General features: G+C 42.0%; 1 long non-coding RNA gene across 23 annotated transcripts in view; it reads left to right on the forward strand.

Annotated features, from left to right (window-relative positions):
- The first annotated feature begins 645 nt into the window (after window positions 1-645).
- Window positions 646-21,690, forward strand: part of LOC119484709 — a 132,791-nt gene continuing 111,746 nt past the window's right edge. For 16 of the 23 annotated variants that reach the window (XR_005206092.1, XR_005206085.1, XR_005206096.1 and 13 more), the window contains exons 1-4: window positions 646-668; window positions 994-1,207; window positions 1,970-2,239; window positions 5,248-5,390. This is a non-coding gene — a long non-coding RNA (uncharacterized LOC119484709). Of the gene's footprint in view, window positions 669-993; window positions 1,208-1,969; window positions 2,240-5,247; window positions 5,391-16,309; window positions 16,446-16,611; window positions 17,093-21,690 lie in introns of those variants that run through there. The other 7 variants (XR_005206099.1, XR_005206100.1, XR_005206098.1 and 4 more) reach the window with 7 other exon arrangements.

The raw sequence follows: 21,690 nt of genomic DNA on the forward strand, positions 1-21,690 counted from the left end.
CAGGCATTTAACAAAATGAGACATCGTTGACTCGGATCCGTCATTTTAAAGTCAGTTAAATGTGGAGTGTGGCTCAGTTGTCAATTGTTTTGTTATACTACTGTATTTTATGTATTCACAACACGGCACAATGTGACGAGAATGTGTCATGCCTCTTTTATACGTCGCAGGTCCATCCTAGCTCTTCCAGATGCATTTATTTTTTATAGTTTTCATCACTTGTTCTTACTTAATGTCCTTCCTTATAAAATGATATATGTATCTGTTCTCTTAATACATCCAGAGTTTCATCCATTCTCTTAATACGTCCAGAGTTTCATCCATTCTCTATATATATGATATAAAATAATATTAATATAATAATATTCATTTTTTACATTTTGCTTTTTTAAATTTCTATAATATTTTTAAAATATTCAAGACAAAACATTATTTTAAAACAGGGATTTTCATGACTTTTTCTACACCCTGACTCACAATAAATACTTCAGGAGAAACGGTCTTCACCTTGTTTTTCTTGATCTTGAGGGTCACCTATCTGGGTGACCCAACCTGTCATCCATGTGTTCACTTGCTAACTTCTGTTTCCATGGAAACTAGATTTGTTTGGCTTTGAATATAATATTATTAATATAATATTTGTGCAGTGTCGGGGTCAGGACTCAGAGGTGTGGTGGGAAATGAAAAAAATCATATAAATGATTTGTAAACAAAAAAAATATTTTTATATGGTGTTAAATAATATGTATATGAAACAATTCCATTTGAAATAATGTCATTGTAATTGAATTAGCTATTTTTTTTGTATCTCAACATGTAGGAAAAGTGGTATTTGGACCCATAAAATGCTGCATAAATTAAATCATTGTATTAAATCATATTATTTAGTAATTATTTTGTTATGTCAAGATGCGTAATAACACTGAGTATATATTTATCAAGCAGTGCACTGCAACATTTCATTGCTGGGACTTAAAAAAAAGTTTTTTCCAGTCTACTAGCCCTCAGGGAATAACTGAGGCTCACACTCCAGCCAGCAGGTGGCGCTAATACACCTTTAACGACCGCTGCCACCCGCCATTAAAACACACGAAGAAGAAGCAGATGATTGACAGCTGTGATTGATAGCTGCTCTAAGTGAAGTCGTCGCAGCCGGATGCTCGAGAGGAGACCTAACTATAACTTTCTATAACCGCCACTAGTCTGAGTGAGTCAGTTTGATCATAAATGTAGTTCTAAAGATGTTATTAGTTGTTAGTTGTTGTGTTTCTAGCCAAACAGCTAACGTCGTGCTAACGTAGCAGCTAGGTAACTAACGGTAACAAGCTGCGGCCGTGCTCGGCTCCTGATTGGCTCAGGCGGGTGTGTGGGCGGGACAACTGACTTTTCTTTTTTTTTTAAATACTTTATTACAATATATTCACATTTTCACATTTTTCATTACAATCCTGAAAAAATATTTTACAGTATAAAAATAATATTAAAAAAAATTATAAATTGTACAACAAATAAAATGTAAGGAAAGGAAAAGATGAATAAAAGTAAAATAAAAAACAAACAAAAAACATTCGGGGTCTGTTAAACAGTTGAAATAAATTTAAAATGTCTAAACAATTCAATAGTTTTAGTCAATTTGGAATTTTTCAGTTTTAAGTTATCAATCATGGTCAAATATGTTTTAGAATCAGTATCTTTAAAAATAAAAAAGGAGGGTATTCTTTTAAGCCATATCATTTTATGTATGTAATATTTAGCTAGGATAATAATCAAATTAATTATGTAAATCTCATCTGCTGAAAGACTGGGATTGTTGACAGTGAGTAATATCTCAATCTTTGTTAGTATGATGTTTTTTTCAAAATATTTTCTTCTGTAAATGAAACCAAAAAGAAGTAGCATGAAAACAATCTACAAACATGTGTTCAATAGTTTCCCCAATAATTGACTTTCACTTCTCACTACTGCGCAGACTCTGGTTTCAAGTGACGTCAAATTCTGAAGATGGCAGCTCCTGTATCCGGGATATTTTGGCTTCACTCTTGTACAGCGGGAGGAAGAGGAGACACGTCGTCCATCTTTATATCCAGTTTATGGTCCTAACGTAGAGGGAACTTTATGAAGACGACTCCCTGAAACAATGAAAACCCTGCTCTGTTCTCCAACATGGCCTGTCCCTCTACTATGAAGCACATTGGATACTCTCACTTCCTGCCTGGCAGTTTGGACCCAGGACCAGCAGGTAACCTGGTTCTCATGCTCACAAACATTTCTTTATTCCAGTAGTGTGAATGTTGACAGTATGCATACTGAAATGAGCACAAATGTTAGCAGGTTAGCATGCTAAACTCCATGTGTTCACTCTGCTGATTTGTTGCGAGCAGCTCTCGTCCGCCGGTAAAAGACATTTGGTGTATCTCGATTGTTGTCTGGGTGGAAACAGCAGGGATTATGCACACTGTACAGCACCAGAAACAGGTTGAGATAACAAAAAGGTGTGAAGGTGTGAGATAGGGATGCACTGATACCGATACCAATATCGGGTATCGGGTCCGATACTGTGCTCATGTACTCGTACTCGCAAAACCGCTCTGATACAACGGCACCGATACCACTTAAAGACAGCGTGACGTTAATCTATCTTCATCATCTTTCGGGTCCTATCGTATGCGCTCACGCTCCACCTCCCCGACGGTCCACCTCAGCCGGCGCACGCCGGCCCTCACTTTCATTGCGCCACGGGGTTTTACTTTCACCCTCTGACTCGCGCGTGCGTTAGACTCCTAGCTCCGTGATTCAAGACGGGTCGGGTGGGTTGCAGACATCGCCGCAGACCCCTGGCGCCTTTTACGTGGGCCGAGCCCCGCCCTGGGGCACGACGCGGTTGGGGCGCACTGAGGACAGTCCGCCCTGGTGACAGTCCGCCCTGGTGACACTTTGGCCACGGCCACAGGAAGCACCTTCGCCCCGAGCCTTTCCAAGCCGACCTAGAGCCGGTCGTGGCGCACCGCCTCGTATGCGGGACTCCGCAGCCTGCCGTGTGTCGCTCACACCCTCCAGTTGGCTGTTAACGAGGGTCTTTGGCCCAGAGAAGTACTCGTATCGGTACTCGTATCGGCGAGTACCCAAATGTAAGTACTTGTACTTGTTCTCGGTCTGAAAAAGTGGTATCGGTGCATCCCTAGTGTGAGAGAATTGTGACCCACGGAGGAAACCGGGAGAGGGCGATGAAAAACGTGAGTCTCCCAAGAAAATCAGGAAGGTTGGCAAGTATGAGAATAGCTGCTCTAAGACACATTTGACTTTTATTTAATTGAATGCATGCTCCTCTGAGGGTACATGTGACCTTTGACCTTTTTGGGCTGATGAAACCCAAAACAAAGATCGACACCAAGTTAAAAACAAGTTCCTGAAAAGCTGACAGCTAGGAGGTCTGGGAGGCTTTCACTCAACAGCTCGCCATTCAAATCCAGAGCTGTACATTATGTTAAACGTTGAATGGGACCTTTACAACATGATGAAGTGACACATTTAGTCCCAGCCAGACTGACTCTAACAACGTTTATAAAAGCTAATTAAATGTTGGACAGAAGTACCAACTTAAAGACTTTATTTTGACCTCGTCTGGCGGTCATAAAGGCAAAGACCCCGTATAGACCCTCGGCTATACAAACAGATAAAAGCTTTCGTCTGCCAATCACGCGTGACTGACAGCTGGTTGCTGGGAGTAACTGGGAACAGTGGGAAGGCATCATGGGGAGTGACTACAGTACAAACACCTTCTCACGGGGCTGCACACTAAGGTCAAAAGCTGAGTGTGTTCTCTTGTGTTACTGTTGCAGGCTGATGGGTAATTATATTTTGACCTCAAGAATGGTGTCTGTGTGGACAGAAAGGCAGCGACTGTTTGTGACAGGAAGCTTTAGAGAGGATGAATGTATGGACGTCTCACAGCTGGTGACAGGGAGAGATTTAGTGCCCTCCATGCATCCTACGCCTGGTTCACCGGGATTATTCAGCCTGTCCACTGGGAACAGGGGTGTGTTTTATGTGGAGAGCATCTAAGCCTGGGATTTGTCCATGTTCCCACTGGCTTCTCCGGGTCTCGAGGAGGACACTTGAGGTTATAGATGGGGCCTAAAGCTCCTCATCCCTGGAAGGAAGTGAGGCGCAGGGGCTGAGACCTGGATGGTGAATAATCCTTTTATATAGTGGATCGCCCACAAACCAGAAACTTTATGTGGATGTACAGAACACAAATCATCAGGGGTTTATCTCTGAGCTCCTACAGTAGAAGCTGACTTGGTTTTCATTGGTTCATCTACAGAGTCTTACTGCACAGTTCACGAGTTAGGGGGTTAGACCAGCCTGTTTATAGCGTCAAATATTGACGGTATCTGTCATGTGTGTGTGTGAATGAGTTCATTTACATTTAAAGATTTGTTCAGTCATGTACTGAGCATCTCCAGCTCAATCCCTAAAGCCATTTGATGCTTTACTGTCTTTTAAAAGTGGCCTCTGAGATCTGTTGTTTAACCCCCTGAGACCTGACTGACTTTACTGTCTTTCAGAGGCTCTAGTAGTTTTAGGGATAGTGAAGCTACAGATATCATATGAAACTAGAAAACCTAAGGAATCCATTGTCACCAATCCATGGCATGCTACCATGTTGGGAAGGAGGATGAATAACGCTCCAAAGTTGGGCTAAATATTAGCGAGGAAAAACTGTCATCGCCATTTTCAAAGGGGTCCCTTGACCTCTGACCTCCAGATATGTGAATGAAAATGGGTTCTATGGGTACCCACGAGTCTCCCCTTTACAGACATGCCCACTTTATGATAATCACATGCAGTTTTTTGTGTTATTTTCTCCTATTCTAAAATGGTGTGTTTGATTATTTCTGCATACTGGGGTCCTTAAACAGTCTAGAATTACATAAATTGGGTCTCACAGTAAAGCTGAGACTCTTGTGGATCCAAAGAGCCCAACTGTATTCATGTGTGATGATGTTGAGCAACTGAGCAGCATCTCAAATTAATCTCCAGGTTTCCAGCTTTCAGATGATGTACACCACTTCTATGTGACATCTGCTATCGCCCCCTAAATACCCCCTGTATCTCCCTAAAAGAGACAAAAACGGGTGTATTGTGGGTTATTATTATTTGTTAATCTCTACAGTATGCTATGTAATCATGGTGTGCTATAGATGGTTCTGTTCGTTTCTCTGTTCTAATATTATACCTTTACAGGCTGGCTGTAGAACAACAACATCACTGTAATGCTAAAGGACTCTTGTGCAGGATGGACGCCTGCCTCGATGGATCTAGATCCTGGTTCCTCCTCTTCCTCGCCACAAGGCCCACGTGTCCGCGCGGAGAACCTCATATTTAAGGTCTGACCTCTTAACCTCCTCATCTGTTCTACATGTGATTTCTCAGGATAAACGTGTCAGCTCTTAAATTCTATAAAAGGATCTGACTTATTAAACCTTGAGTCATCTCTAGAGAATGAACAGCACAGAGAGGCAAGAGTGAGTAATCCCAATCAGATTAGCCAGTGATTCATTCTGTGACCACAACCTCCAAACTCACATGTCTCTGGACCAACGGGTATTGGCATCGAGGGACTGGAGGCCTTAATCACAGGGGATACATGTGCACCGAGCAGCGGGCCAACTGAGAGATATTTCACTGCTGATCCAGTAACCATCATTCAGCTGTACTGTGTGTGTGTGTGAGGCTAAAGGGTAACACTGGTTCCAGCCTGTTTCCCATTTCCCCTCAATCAGAAGAACCTCAGGTCCAATTTCACCCTCCCCTTCCTTCCACCCCACATCCTCCACTAATTAGGGCTCCAGATCGCTGCCACATGCATGTGGGCCGACACCGCCGTGTGTGTGTGTGTGTTGTGTGTATTTACGTCCATCTCAGGGGTCAAGGAGATGTTCCTCTCCTCACCTACTATTAAAAGGTTGACCCCAGATTCAGTATCAGATTACCAGATTGCCAAATGATTCCCATATGGTGGTTCCATATCAATCCAGAGCTGACTGGCTGATGTACTGGTTTGGCCCCAGTCCCTCCAGCTCTCACCCAGCTTCAGAAACACAGTGACACACACGGAGCACACTAACGGATGACCTCATGCCTGGTAATGTTTTTCAGATTTGTAACGCTGTTCACTTTCAAACCCAGCGACCACTTTGCCCTGCCTGCAAAAACACACGTTTTTAAGGTTTTGGGTTTGATTTATAGTCCTGCTGGGAGAGAAGAAATATCACGGTGAAAACCCGTAGTTGGATAATTATTCCATAAAACCCCTTTGAGCTGACAGTCTCTGGGAGACCATCCGTTTAGCCAAAAACAAAATGTGCTGAAATGGTTTGGAGCTGGAGCGTTGCAGCTGTGTGTGTAATGTACTGTACGTTCATTTCATCCAGCGTTTCATACCTGGAATTTATTCTAAATTAGGGCTATCAATCGATTAAAATAGTTAATTACGATTAATCGCAAATTACTCACACATTTTTTTATCTCTTCAAAATGTACCTTAAAGGGAGATTTGTCAAGTATACACGTGTGACTACGTCCGGTTTTCAAAATAAGATGTTAACAAAGGGAACTGTAAATACATACAGGGAAATAAGATTAATAAAGTATAAAACATTATATGTCCCTTATAGATAAAAAAAAACAACAACTCTAATTTGTGAGAGAAATGTCTTTATTCTTTTGATTTTTGGGTTGTTGCAAAAAATATTTAATAAATAGTTCCTGATAATGACTTCAGGACATCTCTGACTACATACATGTTGAAAATCAAACATTTTTACAGTATTAATTTAGATATTTTATAAAGTAAAAGTCCCTAGAAGTGTATGATTAAACTTTTTCCCATGGTCTAGTGTTAAAAACGTTAACAAAAATCGCAATAAATCGTAATATCGCAATACTTAAAAATCACAATACATATAGAATCGGCGCCCAAGTATCTTGATAGTATCAAATCGAGAGGTAGGTGTATCGTCCCAGCGCTACTGTACATACATTTGAATGTACCCACTAACCATGATTATATCCATTGTGGATTAAAGTGTTGGTGTACTCTGTGGAGAGTGTTCTGAAGTTCATGTAGTCATTGTATACTGTGCTGGACATGCATGCTGTCACATGTGAATGTGTTAGCTTCATACTTGTTTAAATGCAAACGCATGTGCATGTGTGTTTTTACATACACCTCTGCATGTGTCAGGATCTTATCATCATCAGGCTCTCGGTCCCTGAGAGAAGCCGACCGGACTGCACACTAAATCATTCAGTGAAGGAAAGTCTCTCCCACCCACTCGCTCCCCCGGCCAGGCTCCTCTGGTGGGTTTTGACGGCCTCACGGCAAACAAACCCCCCGCTATAAATCACACAGTTTTAGCAGCATGGTCAGCAACAAGCACAGCATGGAGTATTATTACTAACTGCAGCCACTTATGGTAAATCTGACTGCCGTTTAAAGGCGGGAGGACTGAGTGTGTGTGTGTGTGTTTGAAGAAGAAATAAGGCAGAGGGAACAGTTGAAATTTCAGTATTGTTCCATGTAGAGCAGCTACTTAATGGACTTTTAAAGAACGTTTTAGTAAATTCACTCATTTGCCTTCTTGTCTGGAGTGAGATGAGTAGATTGATAACTTCTCTGTAAAGTAAATATGAAGCCACAGCCAGTTTGCTTAGCTTAGCATAAAGACTGAAAACAGGGGGAAATAGCCAAAGGTAACAAAATCCACCTATCAGCCGCTCTAAAACAGGGACAACCTCCAGGTCTTAGAAGTGAAGCCAATGCTGAAGTGCCTTAAACCTGCATTCTTTCTAACAGCCAGCAGGGGGCGACTCCTCTGGTTGCTTAAAGAAGTCTGATTGTATAGAAGTCTATGAGAAAGTGAGCCTACTTCTCTCTTGATTTATTACCTCAGTAAACATTGTAAACATGAGTTTATGGTCTCAATCACTAGTTTCAAGTCTTCTTCAATACAGCATGATGTTCATTTAGTAAATTATGGTCCCATTTAGAGTCAGATAGACCATATAGCAGGGGATGCTTTAGGGCGGGGCTACCTTGTGATTGACAGGTCGCTACCACGGTGTTGTCCGGTCTGGGAGTTGTGCATGTTTTTGACTTACAACTTTAACCCTTTTACAGTGTGTTTTCACTTCATCAACGTTAATTAAAACCTTTTTGGTCGCCTAAAAATGCCTTATTCAGTGTTCAGTTGTACTTAGCTCCACCCTCTCCTGTCACTTCTGGTTGTAAAAAAACGAGAGGGCGACGGCCAAAAGCCAAGATGGTCAAAAACCAAGATTTGCGACGGCCAAACCAAGATGGCGACGGCTAAAAACCACGATGGTGGCTAAAATGCGAAACTTGAGTCTACAAAACTGTAGTCCACAAACCAATGGGTGACATCACAGTGACTACGTCCATTTCTTGTACAGTCTATAGTCTAAACTTGCTAATTTACACGTTATATCTTGTTTTTTTAATCCATACAAAAAAGAGAGTGTAAATCCAGTGTTTATGTTAAGCTAAAGCTAACCTTCTCCTGGCTGCAGCTCATATCTTCTCATCTAACTCTCAGCAAGAAGCAAATAATATTTCAAAATGTCAAAACTATTCCTTTCAAGGTTGGATTGTTTTGTCAACCAGTATTGTTTAATAATTTTTGAGGGAATACCTTTTTTTTCTAAATTAAAACTTTGTGTAGCCTTTCAGCTGTGTGTAATAATTTAAATCACAGATGATGCAGCTTCGTCAACTGTGTTCTTATTCACAAATACACTCCAGCCAATCAAAACTGAGGATTCCCCATAGCCACGATGCTATTTATGCTTTATTTATGTGAAACTCGATAAGCTGTCAGTATGCCTCAACAAGGAAGATCATCTTGTTTATTGCTCTGGCTGCATTAAGAATATCTAGATAGACGCTGTAGTCACAGTATCTCAGAGCTGCCAGATAAAAGAAAAGGCCGAGAGCAGAGAGAGTTAGCTGACCGGCGGGTGGGTCTGTTTGATTTATCACCGCTGCAGCGAGCCAGAGCTGTTCTGTTGGGTCAGGAACGCAACCCAACCCGGCTGATTGTTCCCATGCTGCAGGTGTGGTTCTGGTCCAATCTGCTTCTCAACATTTATTTAACCTTTATTTAACCAGGACAGTCAATTAAGAACAAATTATTTATAATGACAGTCTGGCAAGAAGCGTTGGGGGAGAAAATGGGACAAAGAAAATAGACAAAAGGAAAACAGTCGACTGAAGGATTTTGAGACAGAAAATATGATTACAGCCAAGAGAAATGAAAGAAAGAAAGAGAAGCTGGTGGTCATTTTACTGAGAGATAGATGCTCCTTTGAATGTATTCAATAGGATACTTGATGGTTGGGAGGAAAATTAAATTGTCCACTCTGAGTTTTTCTTCTTGACTTATTTGAAACTCATTTATTGCGAGCGGTGAAGTGAAACGGAGAGGAACCGAGGGAGTGTTTAACTCTGTGGAACTCTGGCAGGAAGGTGAAGTAAACCTTGAAGCATTTCTGTCTGGATTTGAGCGCTCTGAGACGCAGATATTCATGATTTAAATAAAGCCTCGTCTCCAGCAGTCCCCATCATAAGTGGGTGGAAAAATCACATAAGAACTGGGCGTCTGAATCACTTCATTTAATAATGCAGCTTGGTCGCACGAAAAGGCGTATGAATGAAACGATAATGTAAAAGCAGAAAGAACGCCTTTCTTGCTTTAGGCGTGTCATTTCTACACCATGTAGATCCACGTGAATATGCTACGCTCAGAGCTAGTGACGGAGAATAAAAAGAGAGAGAGACTGCTGAAGATAGAGGGAGGGGAGGTGGATGGGTCCAACAAACACAGGACTTTAACCAGGAGACCGCTGTTTAGTTTTATCAGTTACGTTAGGGACATTTGTGACGTGTTTTCGGTAGTTATGTTCCGTTGTTTCCGTACGTATTGTACTTAGTTTACGTACTTATTTTGAGCCCAACCATGATGTTTTTCCTAAACCTAACTAAGTGGTTTTGTTGCCCCCTGCTGGTACTGCACCTTCATACGTGTGTAATATTCACGTCTCGGTGAGGCAAAATGTGATACTGACACGTTATTCTCTGGTGGACAGGCGGGTCTATTACAGGCTTTGGCGTCATATCAGGTTTAATAGCGTTATGTTGATGGAACAGAAAAACAGCCTGAAACTACCTCCCCTTTGTTGAAGCAAGAATTAGTTTTGACTCAAGAATCGATTCTGAATTAAATCCTGACGATAAGAATTTAAATCGATTTGTGAGATTTGCAAAAATTCCCACTTCTTGTTCCCGTGGTTTCCAGGCAACCAGACAAGTGCTGTACCTGCTGTACTTTTGTCCTGTCAGCTGTTGAACTGTGTGTCACTTTAGGGTCTATTAATTGGTAAAAGAGTCAATTAAGTCTAAAGAAAAGTGGGATTTGACCAAGAGATGGCTGGTTGAACATGAACCACCTGGAAAACTTTGCACAGGTAAATGAATGATTAACCTGAACAGGAAGTCTTGAGCTTGGATTTGGATATTAGAAATTTAATGCGTTCTCAGTCGGGCTGCCTCCTGAAAGTTGATACGTTGAATCATCGTCAACTTGAAATTCTTTTAGAATTTATTTAGAGGCTAGATCTATGAAGAACTGTATGCACAAACACATTAGTTGCATAGATATGTATGGTGATGAAAAAAAAGCAAAAAAAGTCACACCCAAGCATGGTAAACGAGGCGGGGTCTGTGTTTCAACATGGGTTGGGTGGTTTGCCGACATCACCGCAGAGTCAGATCCCTCGCACTGAGGACAGTCCGCCCCGGTTGACAGTCGTGCCAGGAGCCCCGTCCCTCTCCGCAGGGAGAGAGGGCGCTGCAAGCACCACGGCCCCGGGAAGCAACGAGGTCGGGGTAAGGGGCGCTGAGCCACCTTCACGGACCCCCCAGTTTGAGAAGTGGAAAAATATTTTTGGTTCATTATGAAACTGTGGCGGACCTCATTTGACCGCATTTGAATATGTTAACGTGGTCAAATCATCACTGAAACTCAGGCCAATGGATTTTCTGATTGTCAGATCGTTTATATGAAGAAAAAAAAAAAGGACGAATAGTCAAATCTTGTATTGAACAACCAAATCTGAGTCAAAACCAAAATTGTTTTTTCGGTTATAGCCCTAATTCAGAAACACTCTCTGGATAAATAAAAAAGTCTCATGTTTTCAAGAAAAGAAAGTCTTCTCTATTTCAGTAGCTCCATCTTTCTGCTTTGGGCTTCCCTCCATTTATCCATCTAGTGATAATTACTGGACTCAGACAGAAGCAATGTGCCAGTCTAACCAGCGCTTTGCGGCCTCGCGTCCAGAACGGATGGGAATCTTCCTCACTTTGCCCCCGCTTTGTCTTTAATTACAGGAACACACAAGCGCAAAGAGCTCCGGCTCTGTAATTACTTGGAATGGAAATAGAGTCACTTTGTGTTATTCAGACGAGATTATTTAAGACAAAGGTGTCAGAATGCCCAGTAGAAAATAAAGTCCTCTCTTACTTTCTCATTTTGGTATCTGAACTCTGTCATTTAGCGGTCGGGCGTGTATAAATGTTTAAGTTGCTGAAAGGGTCACGAGTTTAACTTGTCAACATGGTGTCCAGCGTCTCATGTACAATGTTGGTATTGAGATGTCCTTTTAGGTTTCTAAATGTTCTCTAAATGTTCTCTCTTCGGCTCTCTGTTTCCTCAACAAAATACCATAATATATGGGATCTTGTAGGGGTATTTTCTTCTTTTTCTGTTGCCAAATGGGAGGTCAGAGGTAAACATCACCTGCCGAAAACTGTGATGACTGACTAACTGAATGAAGTTGAAGACACTTTGTGGTCTGAATAATTCTTCATTTTGAATAAACCCAGCGTTCGGGGGGGCGTGGGAACCATACTAGCTTTACGGGGCAATGTGGCCTTGAACAACCTTGTAACCCTCAACATGACCTTCTTACCTCTGACTCGTTGTGTCCTGAGTTGTCGTACATCATGGGTTGTAGTTACTGGGAAAAACGAACCTCGCCAACACACATCAGTCACGTCCAGAGGCGCCAGCAGTTTTATCACTAAATGAATGTGTACATGAACCTTAAAACAATATTTTAAATAAACTCAGTATTTTTTCCAAAATGTTATATAGCCTCCAGAATAGTATCAATGTTTTAAAAATGGTCGTTGTTTCCCTTTAACTCAAAAACCCAGAAATATGGCCTATTTAATAGGCTACATAGTTATGTTGTGGGCTTTTTTTGTAATATTTCGAAATTATATTAAAGGGACTGTTTGTAACTTCTTACACGTATAAATCATTGCGGGTTGGTGTCCCATGCACGCTCACGTGTGGCTACGCTGTTCAGACTCAGACTCCAACACAAACTACATGGAAGCACCAAAACCTCTTGGTTGTATCTAGTGAAGCCCGTCTGTTAAACAGTGTTGGCTGCGGTCGGAGGACGTGGGGGAGACCATAGCTTTGGTCTCCAGGGCCGGAGTCTCTGCTGTACTCTGCTCCTCTGCCTGCTTGCCTTCACTCACACACCGCATTCGTTCTCGCTCGCTCAGCTCGCTCCACCTCACGTGCATGCGCGCACACTACACACTGCAGAAGAGTTAGTTTAGATCTGAGAATATCTAGTGGACGTTTGTGCAGAAATAACTGCTGCAGCTCCTCCAGACCAACAGAGGTTTTCCGTGTCTTGTGAAGTGACGGGGCTCCGCAGCGAGTAGCGTTATCGTCTCCGACCAAACCTCGGAGATCCCCTGTTCCCTCCAACAGCGGTCGGGAGGCTGAGGCAGGAAAAGCCAACACTAGGATCAGCATTGATTCATGGAGAGACCTTCGTCTGGTCAGCTAACATTACTGCCAAGCAGCTGAAATATAGAGTGATATTGTGGTTTTAGCTGACGTGTGTCGCCTCACTGTTTTGAGCGATGCTCGTTCATGTCTATGTAGAGCGAGCACAAGTGCGAGCAACAGGAAGCTGACTTTCGTTGACTTAACGGCCACAGGTGTCGCTGTTAACAAGCAATTTCTGATTCTTACATAGAGTCCCTTTAAAATAGTATTAAAAAAATAGCAAATGTTTGGATTTCTTTTTCTTCCTTCATTTTGGGAGCCCCTATGAATGGATGGTGCCCCTTGCATTTGCCTAAACCGTCTATGCCTATAGCGCTGGCTCTGCACCTACCACACGACAGGATGTCAGTTAATGCTGTAACAAAGTCAACTTCTTGGTATGTTGGAGGCTTAATGGCGAGTCAGCCTCCTCCTCTGCCTTCCGTGACCATAATGTTTAGACTGTGGTGCAACTACCAGTCCTCTATTGCCTCTTTAGTCACTATGGCATAGAAAACACAAACACTCTGAGCTCTTGTGGTTTTAGTGTTTACCATTCGGTGTGTGTGTGTGAGCACTCTAAATGTCACTGGTGTAAATGAAGGGTGTGAGTGTTTCTTTCCTGTGTGATCAAAGTGTGTGTCTATAGCAGCAGTATGAGTGGAGGTTAAGAGGGTCCTGCTCTCTCTCTCTCCCCTCCTGTCAGTTTAACAGCAGACGCCTGCCTTAATCTCGGCTCTGCGGAGCGCTCGGTGCAGCTTTTGTTTGGGTGAAATGTAAACAGATGTTGACACGGCGGTGTAAACACAACTGGACTGGCTGTCCAGAGGGGGTCGAGTCAGAGAGGAGAGACTGCAGCCGCTCCACTTCAAGCTGACAGTGTCTTTTACTAGAAGAACTATCCTACTTTACATTTACAGTTACACACATTCACACCTGGAGCTACTGGGCTACTGCTCCACTGGACCAGCTGGGGGTTAAGTGCCTTGCTCAAAGGCAACCCGATAGATAGACGCACACTCATTCATTTTCCATCTGGTATAAAAAGTCAAACTCTCTTTTGTCTGCCTTGACTTGGGACTTGACTCGGGACTTGTCTGTCTTGACTTGGGTCTTGACTTGGGTCTTGACTTGGGACTTGACTTGGGACTTGTCGGTCTTGACTTGGGACTTGACTTGGGACTTGTTGGCCTTGACTTGGGTCTTGACTTGGGACTTGTTGGTCTTGACTTGGGACTTCCTCTGTCTTGACTTGGGGCTTGACTTGGGTCTTGACTTGGGACTTGACTTGGGACTTGTCGGTCTTGACTTGGGACTTCCTCCGTCTTGACTTGGGGTTTGACTTGGGTCTTGACTTGGGACTTGTCCGTCTTGACTTGGTTCTTGACTTATGACTTGACTTGGGACTTGTCGGTTTTGACTTGGGTCTTGAGTTGGGACTTGTCGGTTTTGACTTGGGACTTGACTTGGGACTTGTCCGTCTTGACTTGGGATTTTACTCGGGACTTTTCAGTCTTTACTTGGGACTTGTCGGTCTTGAATTGGGACCTGACTTGAGACTTGTCGGTCTTTACTTGGGACTTGACTTGGGGCTCGTCAGCCTTGACTTTGGACTTGACTTGGGATTTGTCGAACTTGACTTGGGACTTGACTTGGGACTTGTCGGTCTTGACTTGGGACTTGACTTTGGACTTGCCAGTCTTGACTTGGGACTGGACTTGGGACTGGACTTGGGATTTGGCAGTCTTGACTTCGGACTTGTCGGTCTTGTCTTGGGACTTGTTTTAGGACTTGTCAGTCCTGACTTGGGACTTGTCTTGGGATTTGAGGGCTACTGTACTACTGCTTCACTGGACCAGCTGGGGGTTAAGTGCCTTGCTCAAAGGCATTCTGATAGACGAGGCAGTCTTTTTTTTTGGTATAAAAAGTCAAACTGTCCTCTAAAACGGTTTCATTATTTCTTAGAACAGAAGTTTGTAGCGCGTTGCTCTGCAGAGCACACCAAGTCAAAAGAAAATCAACACTGACTGCTCACTGTTTCCTTCTTCTGGCTTTTACAGTTGTGGAAAGTGGAGCAGTAAAAACCCAGAGAGTACTGTAATGAGTGCGGTACTGATGATGTGGAAATAAGCAACCAAGAGTCTGGATTCTGTTCCAAGTGGATAAAATAAGCAGTTAGTTACAGAATACCTTTTTATGGCTGCAGCCACGAAGTTGGTATTTAACAGTGTTTCTTCATCATGGAACAAAACAGTTTCCTCTGTTGTTGGCTCAAGACATTCATAACATGTTGTTGTTTATTGTAGCATCATACACAATGGAGGATTGTTGAAGTTGGGTTTATTTAAATGCCTTTTGGTGCAACATGAATAAATGTCAAGCATTCGTCTTTTTTTTTACATCCATTGTATTGCTATAATTACCACATCGGTGAGACCATGATGGAGACGAGTAGTAGCTTCTATCTAATGCCAATGTCTTCTTAAAGGGACAGTGTGTAAGATTTAGTGCCATCTAGTGGTGTGGTTGCAGATTGCTATCGCCATCTTGGTATTTGGCTGTTGCTATCTTGGTATTTACGTCGCCATCTTGGTTTTTAGCCATCACCATATTGGTATTTGGTCATCGCCATATTGGTTTTTAGCCGTCGCTATCATTGTTTTTAGCCATCGCCATCTTGGTATTTGGCCGTTGCTATCTTGATTTTTATGTCGCCATCTTGGTATTTGTCCGTCACTATCTTGGTATTTAGTTGTCACCATCTTGGTTTTTGCCGTCACCATCTTGGTCAAAAAGATAACAATTAACTTTGATGAAGTGAAAACAAACCTGTGAAAGAGTTAAAGTTGTAAGACAAAAACAACGACAACTCCCAGACCGAACAACGCCGTGGTAGCGACCTGTCAATCACAAGGTAGCCCCGCCCTAAAGCATCCCCTGCTTTATGGTCTATTTGACTCTAAATGGGACCATAATTTACTAAATGAACATCATGCTGTATTGAAGAAGACTTGAAATTAGCGATTGAGACCATAATCCCATGTTTACAATGTTTACTGAGGTAATAAATCAAGTGAGAAGTACGCTCATTTTCTCAAAGACTTCTATACAATCAGACTTCTTTAAGCAACCAGAGGAGTCGCCCCCTGCTGGCTGTTAGAAAGAATGCAGGTTTAAGGCACTTCAGCATTGACTTGGTACCAAGGATGGAGTGGTTCTATTGGTACCAGCCACAACTTTTGCTAATGGAGACGCTAAAATAACCGTTCTAATGTGTAACAAACTGGACTGCTTGGTGGAAACGTGCCATTTGTCTGCCTCTCTGTCTCTCTCTGGTTCTCCACTGGACTCCCACGCTCGGCGCTCCCTCTCCCCAGGCTTGGGTCAGTCCTGTTGGGCTGTGAGGTTCCAGACGTGTAGCCGGTCTTGACCGGAAAAGGTGAACTCAGAGCAGCGCTATGTCAGCAGGGGGAGGAAGAAGCTTGCGTCTGTCGTGTGCTTTATGTGAGCCATGTGTGTGCTTTTGTGTGTATTATGAACACATAATGACGACTACTGACCCTTTACGTGCACGAAGCATGGAGAACCTAATTAGCTGCAGTGTGAGTTTGCATGTGTTTAAATAACACAAGATGTGTCTGGAAACGCTGCTCATACTGCTGTGATTCTGTGTTGGCAGGAGAGACGGGGCCTGTGGTGGAGGGGAGGGGGAGGCGGTCGGGGAATAAGCTCTGAAACCTGGCCCAACATTTCAACATTTCTTCATCGCCTCTGCCGCTCTGTTTTGGGGCTTGTTAAGTGAAACAGAAGAAGGTGGAGCTGGGGGTAAGAAAAGAGAGGGAAGCAGACAGAATGAGTGGGAGTGAATGAGTGACCGGTTGAGTAACGGAGTGAGATGAGATGAGGGAGAGAGGGAGAGAGTGAGAGAGGGAGAGCAGGCTTGTGTTGTAGTGTTGCGCTGGAGCTGATTACAACATCAGTCTCCATTTCCTCCAGAACAGAACAGAACAGAGCAGAGCAGAGAGAAAACACTCAAACATCAGAACAAGAGTTCAGGTTGCAGCCAGGCATCTATGTATATATCTGATTATATGCATACATTTAGAAAGTAGTAACAGAATACTTGGTGTTGTTAAGTTAAAATAAAAAAAATAAGCAAGTGTTCTGGTAAGTCCTTTATTTATTAACTAGTATAGACTTATTTCTACTTTTTCTCTCACTGAGAGTTATACAAGAGGATAAATTTGATGGTACTTAAAGGGACATTTGTCAAATATTTAATACTCAATATCAACATGGGGTTGGGCAAATATGCTGCTTTATGCAAATGTATGTATATATTTATTATTGGATATCAATTAACAACACAAAACAATGACAAATTGTAACAAATCATAACATGGTAAAAGCTGTCAGTGTGCTGACTTGACTATGACTTGCCCCAAACTGCATGTGATTATCATAAAGTGGGCATGTCTGTAAAGAGGAGACTCGTGGGTACCCATAGAACCCATTTTCATTCACATATCTTGAGGTCAGAGGTCAAGGGACCCCTTTAAAAAATGGCCATTACAGTTTTTCCTCACCAAAATTTAGCGTAAGTTTGGAGCCTTATTTAGCCTCTTTCACGAACCATCTGAGAAGCATTTTGGATTCCACACCAGTGATGGAAAGAAATGTGGATAAGGTGCGGTTTTGCTGACGTTGTAAAATGCAACCGTCTTACAGTAATGTTGTCACTAAAGTGAGGCGAGCAAAGAATGAACGGAACAATGTGAATTCAACAACGTAGTTTTGGATCAACCCCACATTGCTTGCACCTTTTTATAAGAAAATAAGTGCGTATAAAAAAGCTATGTATGTGAATGCATCACGTCTTGAACAAAAAAGCACAAAGTAAATAACTTGATGTGGAGATGAAAAAGAGAGAGAGAAAGAGAGAGAGAGAGAAACAACAGAGGAAGAGAGAGATGTGTTGCATTGTGGACACAGAGGGGGTTATTATTTTTCGTCTCTGTTGTAACAGCTGTGGTCGTGCGGAGAGAAACCATCAGCACATATTAACACTGCACTGGGCATTTTATATGTTACGAGTGTTGATTATCCTGATTGCATGAGGAGGGACACGCATACAGAAACACACAGTTTGCAATTTAATGTTTATACGGAGCACATTCCTCCAACTCCCAGCAGCAGCAGAGGACTCTGTCTCTGTAAATGGAGCGTGTAAAGGCTACATGTTAATTACTCAAGAGGACGTCAGAAGGAAAGAAAGACTTATCAACTCCCTGAACTACGTCTGCAGCTCAAACTGGGCTCTCCTACCTCTCTCTGTCCATTTTACACTCCCAGCTCAGACTGGTGCCAAGTTCTGCCTCGAATCACTGGGATGAAGATTTGTTGCTGCAATCAAGAGATGTGAATGTGAGATTCCGTTGGACGCTCGTCTCCCTGAAGTCATAAGATCTTTGGACATGAAATGCCTTTCCACTTTTGGAAAGCAACACGAGATTTGGCCCATAATGTAACATTTTTTTTGTTAATTTTTTCTGACTTTAGTGTATTTAGCGGCTCCAGATCTCCTGCTGCTTCATGCATCATTGTGCGTCCAAGATCCAGTTCGTATTCTCTAATGAGAAACATTCGTGTGTTATGGAGGTTATAAAAATAGTCCCTGTTTTTACACTTTTACCTCTCAACTTTTGAAAAATGCAAACCCAAGTACCCATAATTCTGCTGTGACAGCACGGAGAGATGGATTAGTGTGAACCAGCACTCGGGACCAGATTGATGTTTAACAGTCTGGACCAAGCTGTTTTTCTTTTTAAAAATAACATCTGTTTGCAATGTGACCTATTTTGGCCACTTGACTGAAACAAGAAGTCTGCAAAAATGGAGATAGCTCAGCAGTGCTTGTTGCTATAGTGATCAAACCAAACCTCCTGTTTATGGGATGAACATCTTCCTCTTTCCAGTCAGCTATAAACACCAGGACACAACAGTTCTCACAGCATACTGAAACGTTTACAACACCTCTGTCTTTGTTTGCTTTGCCCACATGGTGCCATTGATGGCCGACCACACGCAGGTGGGATTCATGATGGAGCGGTAACAGCGTCTATCTGAGGTGTCTGTATGTTTGCTGATGACGTTTTATGATTTCCTTCAGTGGATTTGCAGGTGTTTGGTCTGCGGTGTGTAAAGTTACAGATGTTTTAGAGACAGAAGGAGGCTGATGGTCCTTCAACAGATGGGATTGTCGGAAAGAGGAACTAGTAAAAGAGAAATTCACAATAAGGCGGAACGAGTCAAAGCTGTGATAAATCGTTGTTTCCTCCAGCGGTAGAAGAAGTACTCTGATCTTTTACTTCAGGAAAAGTATGAATACCACAGTGTAAAAATACTCTGCTACAAGAAAAAGTCCTGCAGTCAACATATTACTTAAGTAAAAGTACAAAAGTATTAGCATCAAAATATACTTAAAGTGTTCATTATGCAAAAAGGCTCATTTCAGAATCGTATATCTTATATCACTTGATTATAATTACTGATGGTGGAACTACTTTCAACTACTTTCTATACTGCTGGGTAGCTTAACCTATAGTAATACATCATAATTATTAGTTAATTATATATTAATAATATAAATCTGTAAAGTAAATAGTAACTAATGTTGTCAAAGAAATGTAGCCGAGTCAAAAGTACAATATTGGTTTCCAAAATGGAGTGCAGTAAAAGTATAAAGTAGCATAAAATGGAAGTACTCAAGTAAAGTTCAAGTACCACATAATTGTACTTAAGTACGGTACTTGAGTAAATGTACTTAGTTACATTCCACCAGCATGGCGGAATTAGCCAGCTAGCTAACTAGCCATCTGTCCGCTAGTTAAATAGCTAGCTGGCTAATTCCACCATGCTTTAACGCTACACTGGTTACAGAAAATGAGCCTGGCAATAGCAATGTGCTTTCCTACTTCGTAACGTTACTACCCCACTGGTCATTTAGTCGTTACTGCAGAACCTCACCTCGGCGAGTCCACAACTTGCCATAAATCGGTTTAGTTACCGCCGGACGCCGTCCGACTTCCGTAGCTCCTAAAGCAGTGTTATTATGGTAAGGATGTTAACGGCGTTACCACAGTTTTACACTTGGCGGCTCACGTAACCTCAGTCTTGTAAAGGGAGGAGTGAGCGGAGAGGTACTCGGTTGGTTGCAATCTGCAACCACACCACTAGATGTCACTAAATCCTACACACCGTCCATTTTAAGGAGTTAAAAGGCAGGCCACATATTTAAATTGGTGTGAATGAATGTTATAGCTGAATCTTTCATGTGGCTCCAGCCCTTCACACACCAATGAAACCGAAACATTAACAATCAAACACCAATCAGGGAACTGGCTGGAGAGTAGAGTTTGACAAAATCCCTTTGTTTTTATCCGGGCATCTCTCATAAGTGGCAACTAATTCGGAGGTCGGTTTTAATGTTTCCTGGAATATACAAAGGCTTGACCCTGATCTCTCTCTGAACTCCTGCTGAACCGAGAAATCCTCAGGGAATCTCTCTGAGCATGAAAGTATTACAGTTACAGCAGGCTCTGTTTATTGTTTGGATTGAATGATGATGAATATATTGTATGTAGATTTTTAGGATTTAGAGAACATGATGTGGCTGAATGTCAAAGTATTTGTGTGCATGCGTCAGAATATTTTGGACATTTATGCAAGGACTGTAACAAAAACACGTGAGTGAGACCTCCTGTCGCTGCATCCATTCCTCTCTTCATCACTAACTCTGACCAGATGTGACCGCTGCCCTTCACCGCTGTTCGTCTCATTCCTTCTCTCTCTCTGCCCATCTTTCTTTCCATCTTTGGTAAACCTTCAGTCTCTCATCACCTTTCCCTCATGTTAACCTTACCTGCCACCTTAAATCATTCTCACATGGCAGAAGCACTGAGACGTATAATGTACAGAAGAGCACTCACATACTCACCTACACCAGAGGTCCTCAACCTAAAGATAGAGAACATACCGAGAATATACCGGGGACCTGTCATGTTTGTCCCTTGGAATAATTTGACGTAGCCTATTTTTTTACATTTCTATAGTTTTCGTTATGTGAAAAAACAAAACGAGAAATTGATTTGAAAGATATTAGATGTATATTAAACATATTTGCAGATTCTAAGAGTTATAGATTTGTTCGATTAGAACGTAATCTATGAACTATTACACCAACCCATTCGTCAGAAAAAGTTTTGGTATTGTACGTTTCTGAAAACCACAGGATACGTTGAATGTCGATGTTTCTGAACCCCAAAAAAAGTCTCATAAATACGCTTCGAATCAGCCTCGCATCACGCTTGCAGAAACAAATGCCACGTTGTTAACGTTTTGAAACGATTGGTGAGTTTAAGCAACAAAAGTACTTAATTATGGTTAGAAAAAAGATCACGGTTTGTGTTAAAATAAAAATGTAATAATGTAACATAACTAAGTAAATAAATAACAACCACCCTGAGCGGACTTTCTTACTTGACGTTACGTAACAAGCGTAACAACTTTAAGTAAAACAATGTTACTAAAATAATGTTACTAAAACATTTCGTAAAACGTTACATAAAACATTACGTTAAAATAACATAACATAACGTAATGTATTAAGTAAATAAATAACAACCGTCCTTAGCGGACTTTCTTCTGTAACGATACGTAACAAGTATAACAACGTTATTAAAACAATGTTATTAGAACA

The sequence above is a fragment of the Sebastes umbrosus genome, chromosome 3 (genome assembly GCF_015220745.1).
Source record: "Sebastes umbrosus isolate fSebUmb1 chromosome 3, fSebUmb1.pri, whole genome shotgun sequence".
NCBI classification, from domain to species: domain Eukaryota; kingdom Metazoa; phylum Chordata; class Actinopteri; order Perciformes; family Sebastidae; genus Sebastes; species Sebastes umbrosus.